The sequence below is a fragment of the Mus caroli genome, chromosome 8 (assembly GCF_900094665.2).
Source record: "Mus caroli chromosome 8, CAROLI_EIJ_v1.1, whole genome shotgun sequence".
Lineage (NCBI taxonomy): Eukaryota > Metazoa > Chordata > Mammalia > Rodentia > Muridae > Mus > Mus caroli.
The window spans coordinates 117,931,316-117,949,107 of NC_034577.1; the positions used below are offsets into that span (position 1 = coordinate 117,931,316).

The window sequence follows — 17,792 nt, forward strand, 5'->3', positions numbered from 1 at the left end:
AGAAGAAGAAGAAGAAGAAGAAGAAGAAGAAGAAGAAGAAGAAGAAGAAGAAGAAGAAGAAGAAGAAGAAGAAGAAAAGGGAAAGGGAAAGGAAAAGGAAAGGAAAGGAAAGGAAAGGAAAGGAAAGGAAAGGAAAGGAAAGGAAAGGAAAGGAAAGGAAAGGAAAAAAGCAAACCCAAACTCTCAGTAAAAGAATCATCTATGAAGCATGTTTTACGAAAAATCACTTTTCATTGAGACAGGCTCCCATGTAATTCAGACTGGCTTCAAACTCACTGTATAACTGAGGGCAACTGATGTGGGGTATCCACCAGAGAACTCTAGGAAATGGGCTTAAGCCAATAGAAAGTCCTTATTAGCCAGTCTGTGACTACACTAGGTGTTCAGGTAGCTCTAAGCCTTTCTCTAGGTGAGTTTTTAAGCACAAAAACCGTATTCTGGGTTGACATACTTCAATTAACAAGAACAGTTAGCAAGAAGGGGAGCTACAGACGCTAAAAAGCAGAGTTAATACATTTAGAGATTTCCCAGGAAATATATGATCTGGGGATGTACCAGGCCCTTGTTTTAATTTTGGCAGGTGGTGCTGTCTACAAGCTGAGTTCTACAGCCTAAGTGGAACTTCCGTCACAGGGTCAGTTGTTCTGAGGTCAGGGCTATCACATGACCTTGATCTCTTGATCCTCTCAGGTGCTGGGTTGTATCAGCACTACAGCCTGCTCAAATCAGACCTAAAAAAGGGAAACACGACTCTGTTCGTGGGAAGTTTAAGAGACTTTGAATAGGGCTAGGGCTGTGGTTCAACGACAGAGGATTGCTTTGTATATGCAAGGCCTTGGCTTTTATATCCAGTACCACATGGAAAATAGAGATTGCATGGAGGCTCTCCCTAAAAGAAGAAAAAAGTTTACCTCAGGAATACTCATCAGATCCAGGTCTCAGTCTTAGCTTCTCTTCTGCCAAGCTGTGATTTTGTATGTGTATGTATGTATGTGGAAGCTAGACGACAACCTTGGGTGTCATTCCTCAGGATTTTTGGGACAGGATTATAAGTGAGAATGGCCACTGACATCTGGCCTGGTCTACCTGTAAGCTAGAATAGCCACTGGCATCTGGTCTACCTGTAAGCTAGACTGGCTGTTAACATCACTCATCTGCTGTCTTCATCCTCTTTTACATGGGTTCTGGGGATCGAACTCAGGTTGTTGTGCTTGCAAGACAAGCACCCGACTAACTGAACCACCTCCCTACCTTTTAATCTCTTCTTGGATAGTCCTATTTTTTAAGGGCTGAAACTACTTGACTCCTGGTCTCCTTCAACTTTTTCCAAAGATGGAAAAAAAAAAGAAATCATTACTTGCTTTTATTACAGAAGGGCCCATTAGCACTATATGCATCCACTAGACCCTTTTATATATCCGAGCTAGTGTCAAGGGTCTCAGGGCTCTTATTTTTCCTACACCTTGAGAAAGTTTAGCTATTTCATCTTGAATTATTATATCATGATTATTATGGATATACTAAAGGAAATAATGACAGAATGGCTTAGACTTGGATGCAAGTAGCAGAAAGGAACTGCCTATTGAAGACTCCTTGAATACTTCCTACAGCCCCCATCTCTGCCAAGAGACTAGTCACATCCCTTGTGTGAACAACAAAAGCCAGTAGTGAGGCTGAGCGAATTTGGGCTCAATGTGCCATGGAATCCTCTGGGAGCAATTGTCTTACTTTTAGAGTGGAGCAGGCAGGAATTCGTCAGGGACTTGGAGGGGAATAAGGTAGTCACCAGACACAGTTCTGGTACCTTTGGAAGGTATGAGTGTGTGTTCTGCACAGTTGAGAAACAGTGCAGGGCTATCCTGCCAAGGCTTTTCCCCTCAAATTTCAGTTTCTATGGTGGTTATTCAGTGCCTGGAGTAGAAGAACAAAAGGCCTTTGATGTCATCTGACACAGTTGCTGACTATTATCAACACAGGACCCTTTCACTGTCTCTGGGAAGGTGACGCTGTTTCTGTTAGAAATTTTAATTCAAGGTAAAGCAGCAATAGATGAGCCCAGTGGGGCATGACGCAGATACCATGCTCTAGCCTCATTCCTTATTATTATCATCATCGTCGTCGTCATCATCATTATTTGTGGTTCTTTTGAGACAGAATCTCAGGTAGCCCAGGCTAGTTTTACTGTGTAGCCAAGGATGGCAAAGGGTTTTGAAATACTAACCACATGATCCAAGCTAAAGAGGGCCACCAAGATAGGGTTTCCAATCGTGTTTCACACCCTCAAAGATGATGGCCCATATCTGCCACTTCATTCTTGGTTTCCTTAGCGCCTTTGCTTTCAGTCTATCAGGGTAAAGACAAAAAAATAAAGTTGTTTCAAAATCTTAGATAAATTAGAAAGTACGCTCAAGGAGATAGCATGTCTTTAAACCCCAAAGGAAATATTTTGAGGTTGTCCTAGCTATTCTATACTACCTTGCGTTCCCATTCCTCATCTCCATTTTTTTTCTTCCCCCAAAAGACTTACCTAATGGAGTTAGTGGAAAAGGAGGGAAAGAGGAAACACACTGTGGATGCCAGACTCCATCTGCCAGAACTAGGAAGTGGGTGAGCCAAGCTATGGCCAGGTGGTCTACATTCAGCTGAGAGCAGAAAATGAATAACCAAATTGCAAGTGCATCAGCCAAAAGTATTCAGCTGTGTCTGATGGGCCACGAGGGAGACAAGTGCCTGGCATGTCCATGCCAGCAGACAGGTGCGCCGGGCCTGATGTGTGTTCAGAGAAAGGCTGCTTTCCAGCTGAGGGCTAGTTTTTCAGGACAACAGCAGCCAAAATTCCCCACCTTTAAGACCAAAGAGGAGGAGGAAGGTGAAAGCAGAAAAACGAAAGTAGGGGCGTAGACCAGATGGCTGCCTGGAACTCAAGAGACTGTTCAATAAAGATCAGAGGTGAAGGGGTGAAGCAGTTACCTAAATAAAGCAAAAATGAAAAGAGGCAATGGGAGCTGATGATGATCAAGGACAGTTAGTTGTCTTCAACGTTAAACTACTAGACAATTAACCAGGCATGCCAGCTTGCGGGAGACCAACAACAAGCTAAGGTTGAGTGGGTTTAGAAGTTCGTGTTTTCTTCTCCCTTCCTAGCAGCCATTCGATATGGAGTTAAGCCATTCAACCAGGCAAAAATAGAACAAAAACATCAAATTAGCGATGACTTGTAACCAGGCATCATTAAACAGGACGAGAGACGGAGATTTGCCTTTTCTGTCAGGCATGGAGTTAGGAAGACGATGCTGTGTTCATTTACTCATTTGATCACTATTCAGTGAGCACTTGGAGCTACACTGATTAACTCAAACAGAACCTTGCTCTTAAGAAACTTACATTATGAAACAACGTTTTCATTAATGAGCCGGGCATGGTGGATCACGCCTGTAATCTCAGCACTCTGGAGACTGAGGGGGGAAAAGTGATTACTGTGAACTTGACTGTATAGAAGACACCATCTCCAATATGTATTTTATATATTTGTAAATCATTTAATCCAGTCAATAAACTGGTGAGTTAATGAGCCTTACTCCCATCTTATGGCTGAGGAAAAGCAACCTCAAAACTTGTAAGTGTTATGTGTAGTACCCTCTAGTCCTAGACAGACCCACATTTGACCCATGTTTCTCATTACTGAAATACACTTCTCTTTTCCATATATGCATTTTAAGGTCCTGTTTTGTTTTCTTTTGTTTTGTCTTTTTAGAACTGAGACATCTGAATGAATCCTGTGAAGTCTACAGAATGAAGAAACAGAGATAAGAGAAAAGGTTTCTAATATGAGGGATAAAATGGGAGCGGAGTGGGGGTTGTATTATGATACTCACACATGGGTGGGGGGGATTACAAGAAAGAGGAAGTCTGTGGGTGGAAACTATGAACTCAACTTTAAGAATAATTTTGAAGGGCTTCTAGGACACACAGAAGAAATAAACAACAGTCATCAAGAAAGGCAAGAGTAGAACCCTACTGAATGGCCCTGGCCGGAAGGGTAGCTCTGGGCATCAAAAGAAGTGATGGGAGGATTCCATAATAAGAAATAGAAAGAGAAGCCAAAAGAGGACCAAGAAACCATAGGAAGTGGAAGGAGGAATGGAAGGAGAAGTTGGGAGACCCCAGAGTCTCAAGCCTCCCAGCACCTAGGGGAGAAGAGTTTCAGAGTTTTAGAGAAAGAGAGAGAGAAAGAGAGAGAGAGAGAGAGAGAGAGAGAGAGAGAGAGAGAGAGATTCAAACTCTTTAAAGGACCAGACAGGATAAGGACCAAGAGAAACCTGCCATAGAGCTGGGAATGTGACTTACATAAAGCCCTGAGTTCAATCCCCAGCACCTCATGAAACCAGGCATGGTGGAGAATGCCTGTAATCCCAACACTTGGAAAGTGGAGGCAGGAGGATCAGAAGTCCAAGGTCATCCTCAGCTACAAAAAAAAAAAAAAAAAAAAAAAAAGAGCTTGAAGGCCACCCTGGGCTATACAAGACCCTGTTCCGTTTTGTTTCTTAAAACCGTACTTGGGCAAGCAGGGTGGTTCTCACACCATTTAAATACAAGTGTGTGCTTCAGTAATGGAAACAGCAAGCCTGGGTTGCCCATTCAGATACTCTGGCAATAAAAGTGAGGAACAGGCAGAGTGAGGAGTAAGTTTTTATGGAAAGTTCCGGGCTGGGCTGTGTAGTTTAAAACATTATAAATCTCTTCCTGCGTCTCGACTTTTTTTCCATCCCCACTCCCCCTTCACACTTCTCCAGTGATGTGTAAACTTCTCCTGGCTGAGCTAATCCATCATGACAGGACACTGATCCGAGCTTGTCAGTGTGGATCTGAAGCAGGGTGGAAAGAAACATAAGGGTCGATAAACTGTCCTAGCAAGAATTTTCACCAAAAGAAGTACCTTCTAGATTCTTGGTTAGAAAAGAGGGAAGGCCGCAGGAATAAGAAGCTGGCTGTGTTTGTATAGAAGACAGTTGAATGTGTTTGTAGGAGAGGTTCTAGCGTGTAGGGAGAAATTGAAAATGATTTACAATGCTAGGCAAATATAAAGAGAAAGACCACCAGGTCATACCGTGAAAGGCCTGCTTGAGAGGGAACAAGGAAAGCCGAAGAGAGGGAAAGTGAGAAGTCTGTCAATGAGAAACTAAAGACAGAAAAACAGCACTGGAAAGCCATACCGAGGGTGCAAGTAACACAAGACAGAAACAACATCTTTCCGAGCTGTGAAAATGGTTCCATGGGTGTGAGAGCTTGCTGCACAAACATGAGGGTCTGAGTTTGAACCCTCAGCACCCGTGTAAAAAGTCTGGCTTCACTCACCTGTAACTCCACTCTCTTCTGGTCTCCAAAGGCATTGCCCTTACATGTGCATACCCACACAGACACACGTGTACATAGAACACTTACTTTCTTAAAGTAAAACAGAATAACAACTCAATGAATATAAAGCAAAAGGTATTACCAGGAATAAAGAGCATCTCTTTTCATTATAAAAGTTCAATTCCCAGGAGGCTATAACATTATAAAATTGAACACATTTACCTTGAAAATATACAAATAGCAACATATCTGTCTAAGATAACCCCAGAGTCACTGTGGGAGACACTGGCATGTCTCTCTCAATATCTACCATGATGTCCAGTCAAATCAGCTGGGACTCCAACATGGGATTCCAACATGGCTGACGGCCAGGAGCTAGTGGACCCGTAGAGTTCTGTATATTAGCAGCTCCCAGTGGCAATTCAGAATAAAACTACAATTAGCATCTATTTATGCACACATTTTGATAGAAGAACAAGAAAATCAAGGGACTTTTCCTCTGGCGTTCAGAATGGGAGAAGAGGCAGGAGCTCAGGGAAGACAGTCTAATTCTTGACCCGGCTGATACGGACATGAGAGGTCATTATCTTAAAAGCCTGTCTTAGGGTTGCTTATTGTACATCTTTAGAAGGGTTGGAAGAAAGAAGGGAAGGAGAGAGGGAGGAAGGATCAGAGAGGCCTTGGAGGAGGGAAAGATAGAAGTCAAGGCACTGAGGGACATATAGCCTCTGTGTTTGCAATAATGCATGAGCAAGGCTTCCTGGAGACAGAAAGATCTTGAGAAGCCTGGACAAGATGTGCCTGTGAGAAACATGGTCACCTGTGAAAAACATGGTCGTCTGTGAGTCTACAGAGGTGGGAAATAATTGCCAGGAAGATGATACCTTACCCAGGGCGTAACTAAAGTGCCTGGAAGGATGGGTCAGATGGTCCATCGGTGAGGTGGTTTAGAAGATGAGGAACTATAATCCTATTCATCAGTGTGTCTAATTCCCAGCCCCAAAGCCAAGACAGGCATGCTTCGATGTAGCTATTGTTCAGAACAGATGGGGTGCAGTGCAGAGACCAGTGGACACAGAGTAAGCCCAGTGGTGATGCAGGATAAACTAAAAATCTAGACTTTTGAAATTTTTTTCCTGTTTTTTAAATGTTAAAAATTACATCAAGCCGGGCGTGGTGGCGCACGCCTTTAATCCCAGCACTCGGGAGGCAGAGGCAGGCAGATTTCTGAGTTCGAGGCCAGCCTGGTCTACAAAGTGANAGTTCGAGGCCAGCCTGGTCTACAAAGTGAGTGCCAGGACAGCCAGGGCTACACAGAGAAACCCTGTCTCGAAAAACCAAAAAAAAAAAAAAATTACATCAAGTTGCCAGGCGTGCTGGTGTATGCCTTTAATCCCAGCATGTGGCAGGCGGACACAGGAGAATCTCTGTGAGTTTGAGGTCAGCCTGGTCTACAAAGCAAGTTCTAGGATAGCTGTGGCTACACACGGAGAAACCCTGTCTTGAAAAACAAACAAAGGAATTACATCAAGCTATTAAAAATGTGCTTCCGGGAAATCAAAGCCCGTTCTATGGCCCAGCTGAGACTGTTGGTGTGAGGGTGTTAGGTGACACAGTAGGACTGTCATGGAGAATGCCGCCTTATACTATACATTCTTGGGAGCCACATCAGCAACCAGTTAAAATTTGGGGTGTGACAGAGGAGGAGAGAGCCCAAAACAAAGTCTAGAAGGGCATAACGACCAAAGGACCACAGATGTCATTTCTATGGAAACAGAGAAGCCAAGAGAAACAGGAAAGATACGATGATAGAAAGTTGGGGGCTGTGAAGATGATTCAACCAGAAGTGCTGCCAAGCCAAATGACTTGAGTTCAAACCTTGGGACTCAGATGATAGGTGGAAAAAATCGTCATCCTTTGACCTACACACACACACACACACACCATCACACACAGACACAGAGAGAGACACATACAGACATACAGACACACAAACACAGAGACACACACACAGACATACACACACACATATAGACACACAAACACAGAGACACACAAACACACAGAGACACAGTGCACATGGCATAAACACAAATAAATAAAATATAATGAAAATTAAAAGAGAAAGGAGGAGGAAATGAAGGAGAAAGAGGAAGAAGAGGAGAGAAGGAGAAAGAAGAGGAGGATAAGACAAAGAGGAAGAAGAGGGGAGAAAGAGGAGGAGGAGGAAGAGGAGGAAAGTTTGAAGAAAGTTCTAGAACACAATGGCTTTGGAAAGGTGCTGTTCTTCATTATCACTGGTCTTCCATTACTGTCAGCTCTCTCTCTGTCTCTCTCTCTTTCTCTGTGTCTGTCTGTCTTTCTCTGTTTCCTACCACCACCTCTATGTGTATCTCTCCTCTCTCTCTCTCTCTCTCTCTCTCTCTCTCTCTCTCTCTGTTTGTCTCTGTCTGTCTATCTCTCTATGTTTATTTCCCCACCCCCATTCTGTTCTAACATCCTGCAAGGAACCTAAAGTGTGTGTCAAGCAAAGCTACCCCGAAGCCCTGGAGCCCTGGAGCCGCACTGCTCATCTCTGCTCGGCCCAGTGGCCTCAAAGGTACCAAGCTCATCCACTGAGTCTGCCTGGGTACCTCGGTTGTAGAGTCAGGCCCAGCAGATCATAGCCACCAGCACAGGGCCTACATTCCATCTGCTGGGCCCCATATGGCTGCCTTCCAGGAAGTAGGTACTGGAGCTGAGGAAGCAGAGAACGGGGTAAGGGAGGCTGGTCAACAGTTGAGCAGCTGGAGGGAGGAGGGCTGGCAAACAAACAGCAGACCTCAGGGAAATTAGGCTTTGGCTGAGCAAAGTTCAGCCTTGTTTTCTCAGAAAGCGGAGCTGGGGTGAGCCGGCGGGGGTGGGGGGTGGGGGGAGCAACCGAGCTGAATATCAGCTTCCCAAGCGTGACAGGCTTGGCCACACAACAGTGTCCAGAGCTCTTTGCTATGCCCCTCAGGGAAGACCGGCAGCAGCTCTGGGTGACCAATGAGCTGGGAGATGTGAGAGTGGAGAAAGTGCTTGCCAAACAAGCATGAGGACCCAAGTTCTGATCCCCAGTACCCACTTAAACTATCAGTAACCCCAGTCCTGGCGCAGATAGAGGTGTGAATCCTGCAATCTCAAGGGCCGTCCAGTGTGTAGCTAATCAGGGAGGAGCTTCAGGTGCAGCAGGAGACCCAAAGATGAGGTGAAGATCTTGAAAATGGCTGGAGATGTGGCTCAGCGGTTAGAAGCACCGACTGCTCTTCCAGAGGTCCTGAGTTCAATTCCCACCAACCACATGGTGGCTCACAACCATCTGTAATGGGATCCGATGCACTCTTCTGGTGTGTCTGAAGACAGCTACAGTATATTCATATACATAAAATAAGTAAGTTTAAAAGAAAATGACAGTGCTGGAAGGATGGCTCAGTAGTTAAGAGCACTGGCTGCTCTTCCAGAGGTCCTGAGTTCAATTCCTACCAACCACATGGTGGCTCATAACCATCTGTTATGGGATCTGATGTCCTCTTCTGGTGTGTCTAAAGATAGCAACTGTGTACTCATATACATAAAATAAAACATAAATAAATTTAAAAAATTTTTAAATGATATGTGGCTCAATGATATGTGGATCCTGACAACCTAGGTCTAATTCCTGGGCTGCACAGGTAGGAAAGAACTGATTCCCACAGCCAGACTTGCTGGTCATTGAGGCCCCAGGTCCTCCAGCTTTCCTACTCTCACACTGGGTTTACAGGTTGCAGTCCACCACACATAACTTCTTATGTGGGTACTGGGGGCCTCCTCTTTACACAGCAAGCACTTTACTCAGGGGAGCCATTGCTCTAGCCCCCACCGCTACCCCCACCCCCCTCACCAGCTATGTATCTCCAAGAGCTGTGTGTAGTAGGTCAGGTCAGGCAGATGAGACTCCAGTGAGACAGGACAGCAAGGTCTATTCCCCACAGACTGTGTGCACACTCCACGTCTACAGCTGGCTCTGGTACTAGCCCAGGCCTTAGCTGCCACAGCTTCCCCTCCCCGCCCCCCCCCCAGGCCCTTTGTTCTTCACTACAGCTGCTCAGCAAATTCCTTGATTTTAAATTATGATCACAGGTTGGAGAGCTACTTAAAATAATCTTGCCAAATGTTCTATCTCTGCATTGATGAATATAATGGAGGAGACATTTCAGGGGGAGGGGGGTGTTGAACATTAAGAATTCACTTTGTTCAGGGGAAAGGGAAAAAAAAAAAAACAGTCGCAGCTTTGGCTTACATCTAAGGATTCTCTCCCTCAGGAAGTTGATTGTGTGCTGACCTTCAGTGAGCCAGTGAGCCCTGTGCCAGCAAAGGTGGGCGAGGGAGCTGTTGGTGCATAGGGCCTGCTGCAGATGCAGGGAGCAAAGGTCGGGGGTGTGTTGGGTTTGTTTAAGCATGAGTCAGAGGAGGAGGGGGGTTGATCCCCGCGGTCTCCGATTTCCAATTTCCTGTGCAAGCCGCTGAACACACAGTGCCCCTTCCCAGCTGGTTTTTTAGGCTGCTGCTCTGTGGAACAAAGGCAGATACTGTATGAGGCCACACACATAAATAACCCAGTCAGACCACGGCTTCCTTTTTCCAAGGGAGACATCTGTGGAATCCGGAATCTGGAAGAAACCAAACTCTAAGAGAGGCAGGGGGGGAAAGCCCACCACTGTCTGGCATGTTGGTCATCTTGAGGCCCTAGGTGTTCCCAGCCCACTTGCTTTTTGTTCCTTAGGCCTGGGCCCTTGGCCAGCCCCAGCAGGCCTGTGGTCAGGGGCTAGCTATTCCTTCAGGACAGCCCCGCAGCTCAGGCTGGAGCCTAGAGGACACAAGAGACTTCTCCTGAGTCAGAACAAGGTTCCTTTTTCACTCCGTGTTCTCCTTGAGCAAGGCTGACCCTGTAAAGGGCCTCCCTCCCATTTTCCTGGGGTTTCCTCAAGGCTTGGGGCCAGAGAAGTATATGAGAGAGACAAACCTCAAGAGAGGATGTTTCTACACCTAAATAACTCCCTGGGAACAAGGAAGCACTTGGTTGAGTGGGCCTCAGGGTTAGGCCAGCCTCTAGCAGGAACCAGGAATCAGAAGGGGACACGTGTCTACTTGTTGCCTTAGAGAGACTTTGTACCAGGGAGCCTTCCATACCACACAGGAAAGCCCCACTCTGAGAGAGGCATTGTCTGTAAAGGGTTTCTCTGCCTGTCTGCCATGGTGCACTTCAAGGCTTCTCACAGATGACTTGTCTGTGTTGTTCTGAATAACATAAAGCTGGCCTATTGAGTCTGGGGGTTGGACTCTGTGCACCCCTTAAAATAACAGATGAAAAGAACCCCTGTTACCTCCTCAGTAGGCTTCACCCAGAAACTCCAGGGCCTTTGTGGTTTAGGGGCAGCAGACTCTAGGGCTAAATGAATCCACAACCCTTCTCCTTTGCTTCGAAAGCAGAAAGAGTCCCTGGCTCTTGTTGGAGCCTCAGTTTTTCTCATCTGTTCAATGGACACAGGTCTGTTCATCTCACTCGTTGATTTCAAGGCTGAGACAAACCTGTTCCCATAGGTAAGCCTCAGTCTTCAGGAGAATGGCTCCTGAAGAGGCAGAAGAAGACAGGGTGGGGGTGTTTGGAAGGAGAAGGCATCTTTCTATGCAGGGGGTTGTGAGTCCTGGTTTACAGGGCTGTCTGCTAACCTATTTCCCTCTGAAGAGGACGTGATCCAGGCCCCAAGGTAGGCTCCACTTGAGAGCCCACTCCCCTCTCTCTTCCTCTTTCTCACAGGACTCTTGGACCCCAAGATCCCTTGAGTACCTGTCTCCTCTAGTGCAAAAACAACTTGGTCTCTGTGCCTTTACCCCCATTTATTCATGTGCCCTGAGAGGGGCAGAAAGGCCAGCTGCCCAGACGGGGAGATTTTATCACTAACATTGTTTGGAATTACTAGTGCTTGACAGTTTAAAGTGTAAAATGCAGTCTGGCCTTGAGCCCAGATTATTACTGCCTTCTAAACTCTGGGGGGACAACACGTTTCTCATCTGAAGCTCCTAAGGCAGACCCACCATGCCCACTTCTGTGGCCTTACTAGGTGACCCTCTCCCCCTCTTCTTATGCCTTAGGCACAGGAGGTGAGTGGCCTTGCTCACACCTCCATGACTCACCCTTACTGTGCAACAAGGGCCCTCCGGCCTCTTTATTCTCAGTTTGTTCTGTTTTTGCTGACGACTGAATTTAATGCGGAAGTGCTGTCAGCAGAAGAGAAAGGAAACCTTAACCCAACCCCCCCCCCCCCAGGAACCAGTTCCAAGTTGCTTCCCAGTGAGGTGTGCATGTTCTCCAAGTTAAACCAGGTAGTACAGACCTGCCACCGTAGCTACTTCAGAAGAGCCGAGGTAGGAGGATAACTCTCCTCCTTACTCCATTTTACAAGATAAAGTGTCTCGGATGTTTTAAAATAAATAGATAAATAAATAGCAAAAGGGGCCAGGGATATAGGTTAATGGTAGAGCACATTCTACCTGGTATGTGCTGGGTCCTGGGTTTAATCAGTCTTCAGTAACACATACAGACACACATACACACTCACACTCACTCACACACACACATACATATATATACCACACACAAACATGCACATATCCATACACACAACCACAAACATACACTCAGACATACATACACAGAGACACATATATACTACTCATACACATACTCACATACACACATATACTCATAATATATACCACACACAAGCATGCACACATACACACACACACATACATACATACACCACATATATTTACATGCACACAGATATACACATACAAACACATATACACCACACATTCACAAACACACATACTCTCACATACAAACATACATTATATATATATATATATATATATCACAAACACATGAATACACACACACCACACATTTACATACACTCAGACAGTACAGACATACATATACCGCATACACACACACACACAAACACTTCTTTGACTCTAGTCCTTGAAGGAGACTCTGGAGAAATTTCTAGAAAGAAAAGACAGAAGCTATATTTCAGCCACTTAAATGACATGTGACATTGATGTTGACAAACGCTACCCCACTGTTTATTGAACACCACCGTCCTCTCTCATCTGCTCCCTTATTGGCTCTCAAAGCAACCTAGGAGCTTGATTTATTTGATTCTTATCTTCTCTTATTTCACAGCCAAGGAAACTGAGGCCAAAGATGTCTGAAATCAGAGCCCTTTGTCTTCCATCCCCCGCAGGGCTGTCCACTATGCCTGCCCCAGTCGTGATGGTTTGCTTTCTGCTAAGGATGTCACCACACCTGGTTAATGGGGAATTGCCACCTGCTCTCGCACTGGGCAACCAGCCCTCCTGAAAGCAAGCTTGATTCCAAACTCAGGGTTAATGATAAAGCTGAACAACGTAATGACTGGCCTTCCCTCTCCCTCTTTATCAACATGTGACTTAGGTTTGAGTGCCAAGCTAAACCTTTCAAGAGCCACATCCTCGGCGGTGACTTTTTAAAGAGTAAATCAAAGTTTGCTGGAAGAGAAAAGCAAATACCCATAGTCAGCATGCCAGGCTGGTCTCGCGCCCACTTCCTGGTCTCACTGTTGACTTGGGCTGTAATCCTAGATAAGTGTGAATACGTTCACCGCCCTGGGCCCAAAGGGCAAGCCTGGGAGAGAGCCCAGGACAGAGTCTGCCCCTGCCCCTTATGCACACACACACACACACACACACACACACACACACACGGAACCTGGCAAGATGTCAGCTCCCATGGTTTACCTCAGAGAGGAAAACCTCAGACAAAAGCAAGGCAGGTACGAAGTTCTACACAGCCTCTTGTCCTTGTGCCTGTGATTGTGAAGAAGTGGGTCACCCGAGTGTCACATCACCAATAGAGCCCTACCATCCTTTGGCTCCGCTCACCCATAATTAGCGGAACTGAGGAGGAGAAGAGCTGCACTTTGGGCCTCAGATGGCGGGGTGGAGGAATCGGAGCAAAGTTGACAAGAGTCAACCGTAATCACATAGTGAGCATTTTCAAAGAAACAAATAAAAAAAAATAGCCCAAAGTGGGTCAGCGCTTACTGTAAGGTCAGAGGCAGGAAACTGGGACAGACTTCGAGTCCTGGGAGGAGGGACATGAGTTGTGTTTTCTGAATACAGACTTGTGCTATCTTTTGGACTTCACCCCCTGCTGCTGCTTTCTCCTTCTGTCTCCTGAATACACAGGGCCTTAGTTCCAACACTCTCCGTCACAAAACATCTTCCCTGAGGCAGAAGACAAAAGGCACCTAAAAAGACTTTACCAAGACCCAGGCATGGTAGTGTACACCTGTAACCCAGAGGCGGACGAGAGGGTCTTCCTCGGCTATATAGCACTTTTCAGGACAGCTTGGCTACATAAAATCTTGTCTCAAAAAGAGCAAAAGAAATAAAGGAAGGAAGGACAAAGGTAGGAAGGAAGGAAGGAAGGAAGGAAGGAAGGAAGGAAGGAAGGAAGNGAAGGAAGGAAGGAAGGAAGGAAAGAAGGAAGGAAGAAAGGAAGGAAGGAAGGAAGGAAGGAAGGAAGGAAGGAAGGAAGAAAGAAAAGAAAGAAAGAAAGAAAGAAAGAAAGAAAGAAAGAAAGAAAGAAAGAAAGAAAGAAGGAAAAAAGGAAGAAGGAAGGAAAAAAGGAAGAAGGAAGGAAAAAGGAAGAAGGAAGGAAAAGGAAGAAGGAAAGAAGGAAGGAAGAAGGAAAGAAGGAAGAAAGGAAGGAAAAAGAAGGATAAAGGAAACAGGTAACTCTTAGGAGAGGCTGGCAGGCAGAAACACAGCAAGAGGCTGCTTGTCTTTGCAGTCTCACAGTCACCCATCCTGAGATCCCAACAGGTTAAATTCAGACACCTTCGGAGCACTGTTGGCACCAAGTCCCATGAAGTACACGTATGTGTGCATGCACACACATTCAGGTTACCAGCAACTCCTGTCATTGTCCACAGATCATCTGTGGCATCCAGTATGCTACACAACAGGGAGCATGCAAGAATGCACATATGATGTGCAAATAGCACACACGTGCACATAGCACATCTTCCTACATGTTCTGAATACATGCTCATATGTGCACATAAGAGCACCCAATGGACACATACACTCACAGTGTTTAGAATAGTATCTGTTCACATACCTGTTAACTGCATCCACACAATGTAAACACATGAAACCCATGTACACATACCCAATACAGCTGGGACTCTGTATCTGTGAATTCTGCAGCCATGGCGTCAACCAACTTCAAATGGAGAGAGATTTTCATCTTTACTACAGGCTTTTTGCTGCCATCCCTGAACAATACGGTACAATATCCAGTGCTTAGCATTTAAAGTTAGGCACGATAACTTTGAAGGGACTGGTGTACAGATGGTGTATTGTCTATCCTATGCAAACATTGTATATTGGAGACAAGAATCCGCAGATTCCAGAACAAGTCTCCCGTGGGTCCCAGAAACCCCTGTACTCCTGAGCACACGCCCTGTACATCATGGACCTTGTGCACACACAGTAGGCCTGCATCCCTCTTGCTCTCTCTGTAACCTTAAGACTTTGGCAGTTGTTATCTTTCATTCTTGGCAGGATTGCACTTCCTGGTGGCCTTGGAGACAGGTTTGGGTCAGATTTATCAGGCTTATTTGGGAGGGGCATATAATCATCCGAGCTCCGGGTTTCAGGTTCCAGGGACCTAGGACTGGCAGAGTGGCATGTTTTGGTGAGAGTTAACCGTGCTTATTAATTTTCTGGAGTCTTGAAATACACACTGTTTCCAAATGTTATCTTTAAAAGACATTCTGGAACTGTGCCCCGTGACATAAAGAATGCACATGTGCATGAAAACAAGCATGTTCAACATGTGGGGCGAAGCACGTCGGAACCACGAATGCAGAGGATTTGGGTGAATGCAAGGTGCACTCTGTCCTTACCCTGCCATCTCTCCTACACACAGAAAATAAGAGTGGCCTCAGGCAAGTTCAGGAGCTGTCTTGGGTCAGGGGTCTCTCCAGTTCACTTCAGAAGCAGCATCTCTCTGGGGTTTAACTGGACTGCAAAATGTTTGGGGTGCTCAACCAACACCGCACCTCTACACAGCAGAGCCTTCCACTCCGTAGTGAGCGAGTAACGTCACACAGGAGTAGATCTGCTTCCACTTATCCCAAAACTTATGGAGAGGTCCTAGAGCATTTGCCCAAGGAACATCCCATAGGCTGGGAGAAGGAGAAGATTCCAGAAACACACGAGGCACCTTGCCTGTTCTCTCCACCCATGCCCCCAAAGATGGTTGGGTGGAGGTGTTGGAGTGTGTGTTAAAAAGAGTTGCTTATTTAAATGTCTGGCCTAAAGAGCAGATTAACCAGGCACAGTCCCATGAGGTGAGGGGGTAGGGAGGTTGAGGCGAGGAAGGGTCTATAAGAATTTATGTTTTTGTCTTTAAGTTTGGGTTTTTGGAGTGCGGGGTTTGGGGGGAGTATAAAGGAAGCCACCCTGGCCAGATAAACTTAAAACTGTAAGCAAAATTCCCTTTTAGCGTTTCAAAAAATGACAAAGTCACACCAGAGAGGAAATGAAAAGGGAAATTTTTAGACTTCTCATCTGTCCAGAAAGCCCCGACTGTGTTTCAGAACCCGGTAGGGTAACTGTCGGTCCTGCGGTCACACAGCAATCCCAGGAGGCCTTGCGTCAGCAGCCATTATATCAATAAGGAAATACAATCACCAAACCACAGGCCTGCTTTTTTTTTTTCTTCCTTTTTTTCTTCCCTAAGCCCACATGTTACTTTAGGAGGGTTTTAAAACAAGAGACTTTCCTGTTGTTGAAACCGGTGAGCCCACAGCTCTTCCAGGTTACTTAAATTATCCTACCTCTTACAGCCACAACAGACATGGATTTCAAAACTTTCTCCTCCTCCTCTCCCTCCTCCTCCCCTTCCTCCTCTCTCTCCTCCCCCTTCTCCTTCTCCTCCTCCCCTGGCTGACAAATGCGTTTGACTCCCTGAACCCTTATTTACCAAATTGTATGGCTAACTGCTGACACAGGAGGAAAACCACGAGTTGCACATTAAGCTCTGCAGCGAAGTGCCCTTGCCAGTCATGATGAGTTTATTCACTGACCTGAAGGGGGAACGGCCACACAAAAGAGAATTCTGCAGAAATGGCCCTGTGGTCAAAGCAACGTTGCTCAGCACAACCAGCCCGTTTTCCATGCACACACACACACACACACACACACACACACACACACGCTTGCAAATGTAAGATATCACAGCTCACAGGAGGAGGTTGCCCTGTTTATCATAGCATGTGAAATCGACCTGCTGGAATATGTTTTAACTACAACCAAAAGGCAGCTTCAACCACTTCATGAGGTCGCTTGTCTGAGTTGCTGGAAAAGCAGCGTAATAGGAAATCGTAGGTGGAGGGCCCAGCAGGGGCCACGGGTGACCGATGTCAACTCTCAGGGACAACTCCTCTGTGCACGCAAGATTTGTTTTTCCCTTGAGCCAATAGGAAGATGCAGATGAAAGACCGCATGGTGGGACCATGAGCCAAATCCACAGAGAAATATCTCTTTTCTGCTCAGCTCAGCAAAGAGCGATTGTGCCAGACCCAACAACTGCATTTGATAGCCATCTTCCGGTTTAACTTCTAGCTTGGACTGGGGCCACTTGACATTGTTAAAACAACGCCTGTAGACTTCATCTGTGATCCCTCGCCTGGCCTGAAGCATCCGCCCCTGTGAGTTGAGCCTGAAGTTAACAGAGGGTTTCTGGACAGTAACTTGTTCACTTCAGTAACCAATTACCGTGAGGATAAGTGAGGGTGAACTTTATTCTGCGGCTACAGCCGGTGATCTTAACGCCCACTTCACAGCCTCCACGCTGCAGTCCTGAATCCAGCAGACACTTATCTAAGCTCACACTTTCCAGCCTTTTTGGGTTAGAATCAACACTTAGCTCATCAGAAAAACACACACACTGTCCAAAAGAGAATCTGCTCTCAGTTTGAGCACATGGGTGTTTTGTTTATTTTCTTTGATTTTTTTTTCTACATTCCAATAAATCTGCCAGTACTGAAATGCTGAGACAGATACTCTGAAACTGTTGTGTGTGTGTGTGTGTGTGTGTGTGTGTGAGAGAGAGAGAGAGAGAGAGAGACTGTGTGTATGTTTCATGTTTGAGGGGAGGCTCTTTCAAAACAACTCTGACCCTCTTTATTCAGAAATATGAGATATGATTGGGGCTACAATAAAAATAATAAAATAAAATAAAGGCCAGAAGTAAATCGATCCTAGTTATAATCAGCTTATTGTGTCATAGCGTAATGCACCCTTAGGGGCATTTT

The 17,792-nt window shown here is 45.8% G+C and overlaps 1 long non-coding RNA gene across 2 annotated transcripts in view; it reads right to left on the minus strand.

Annotated features, from left to right (window-relative positions):
- The window catches only part of LOC110300474, a 63,537-nt gene that overhangs the window by 3,079 nt on the left and 42,666 nt on the right, over window positions 1–17,792 (minus strand). The window contains exons 1-2 of one of the 2 annotated variants that reach the window (XR_003837432.1): window positions 2,528–3,243; window positions 2,222–2,343 (exon numbers count right to left, since the gene is read on the minus strand). This is a non-coding gene — a long non-coding RNA (uncharacterized LOC110300474). Of the gene's footprint in view, window positions 1–2,221; window positions 2,344–2,527; window positions 3,244–17,792 lie in introns of those variants that run through there. The other variant, XR_003837431.1, reaches the window with a different exon arrangement.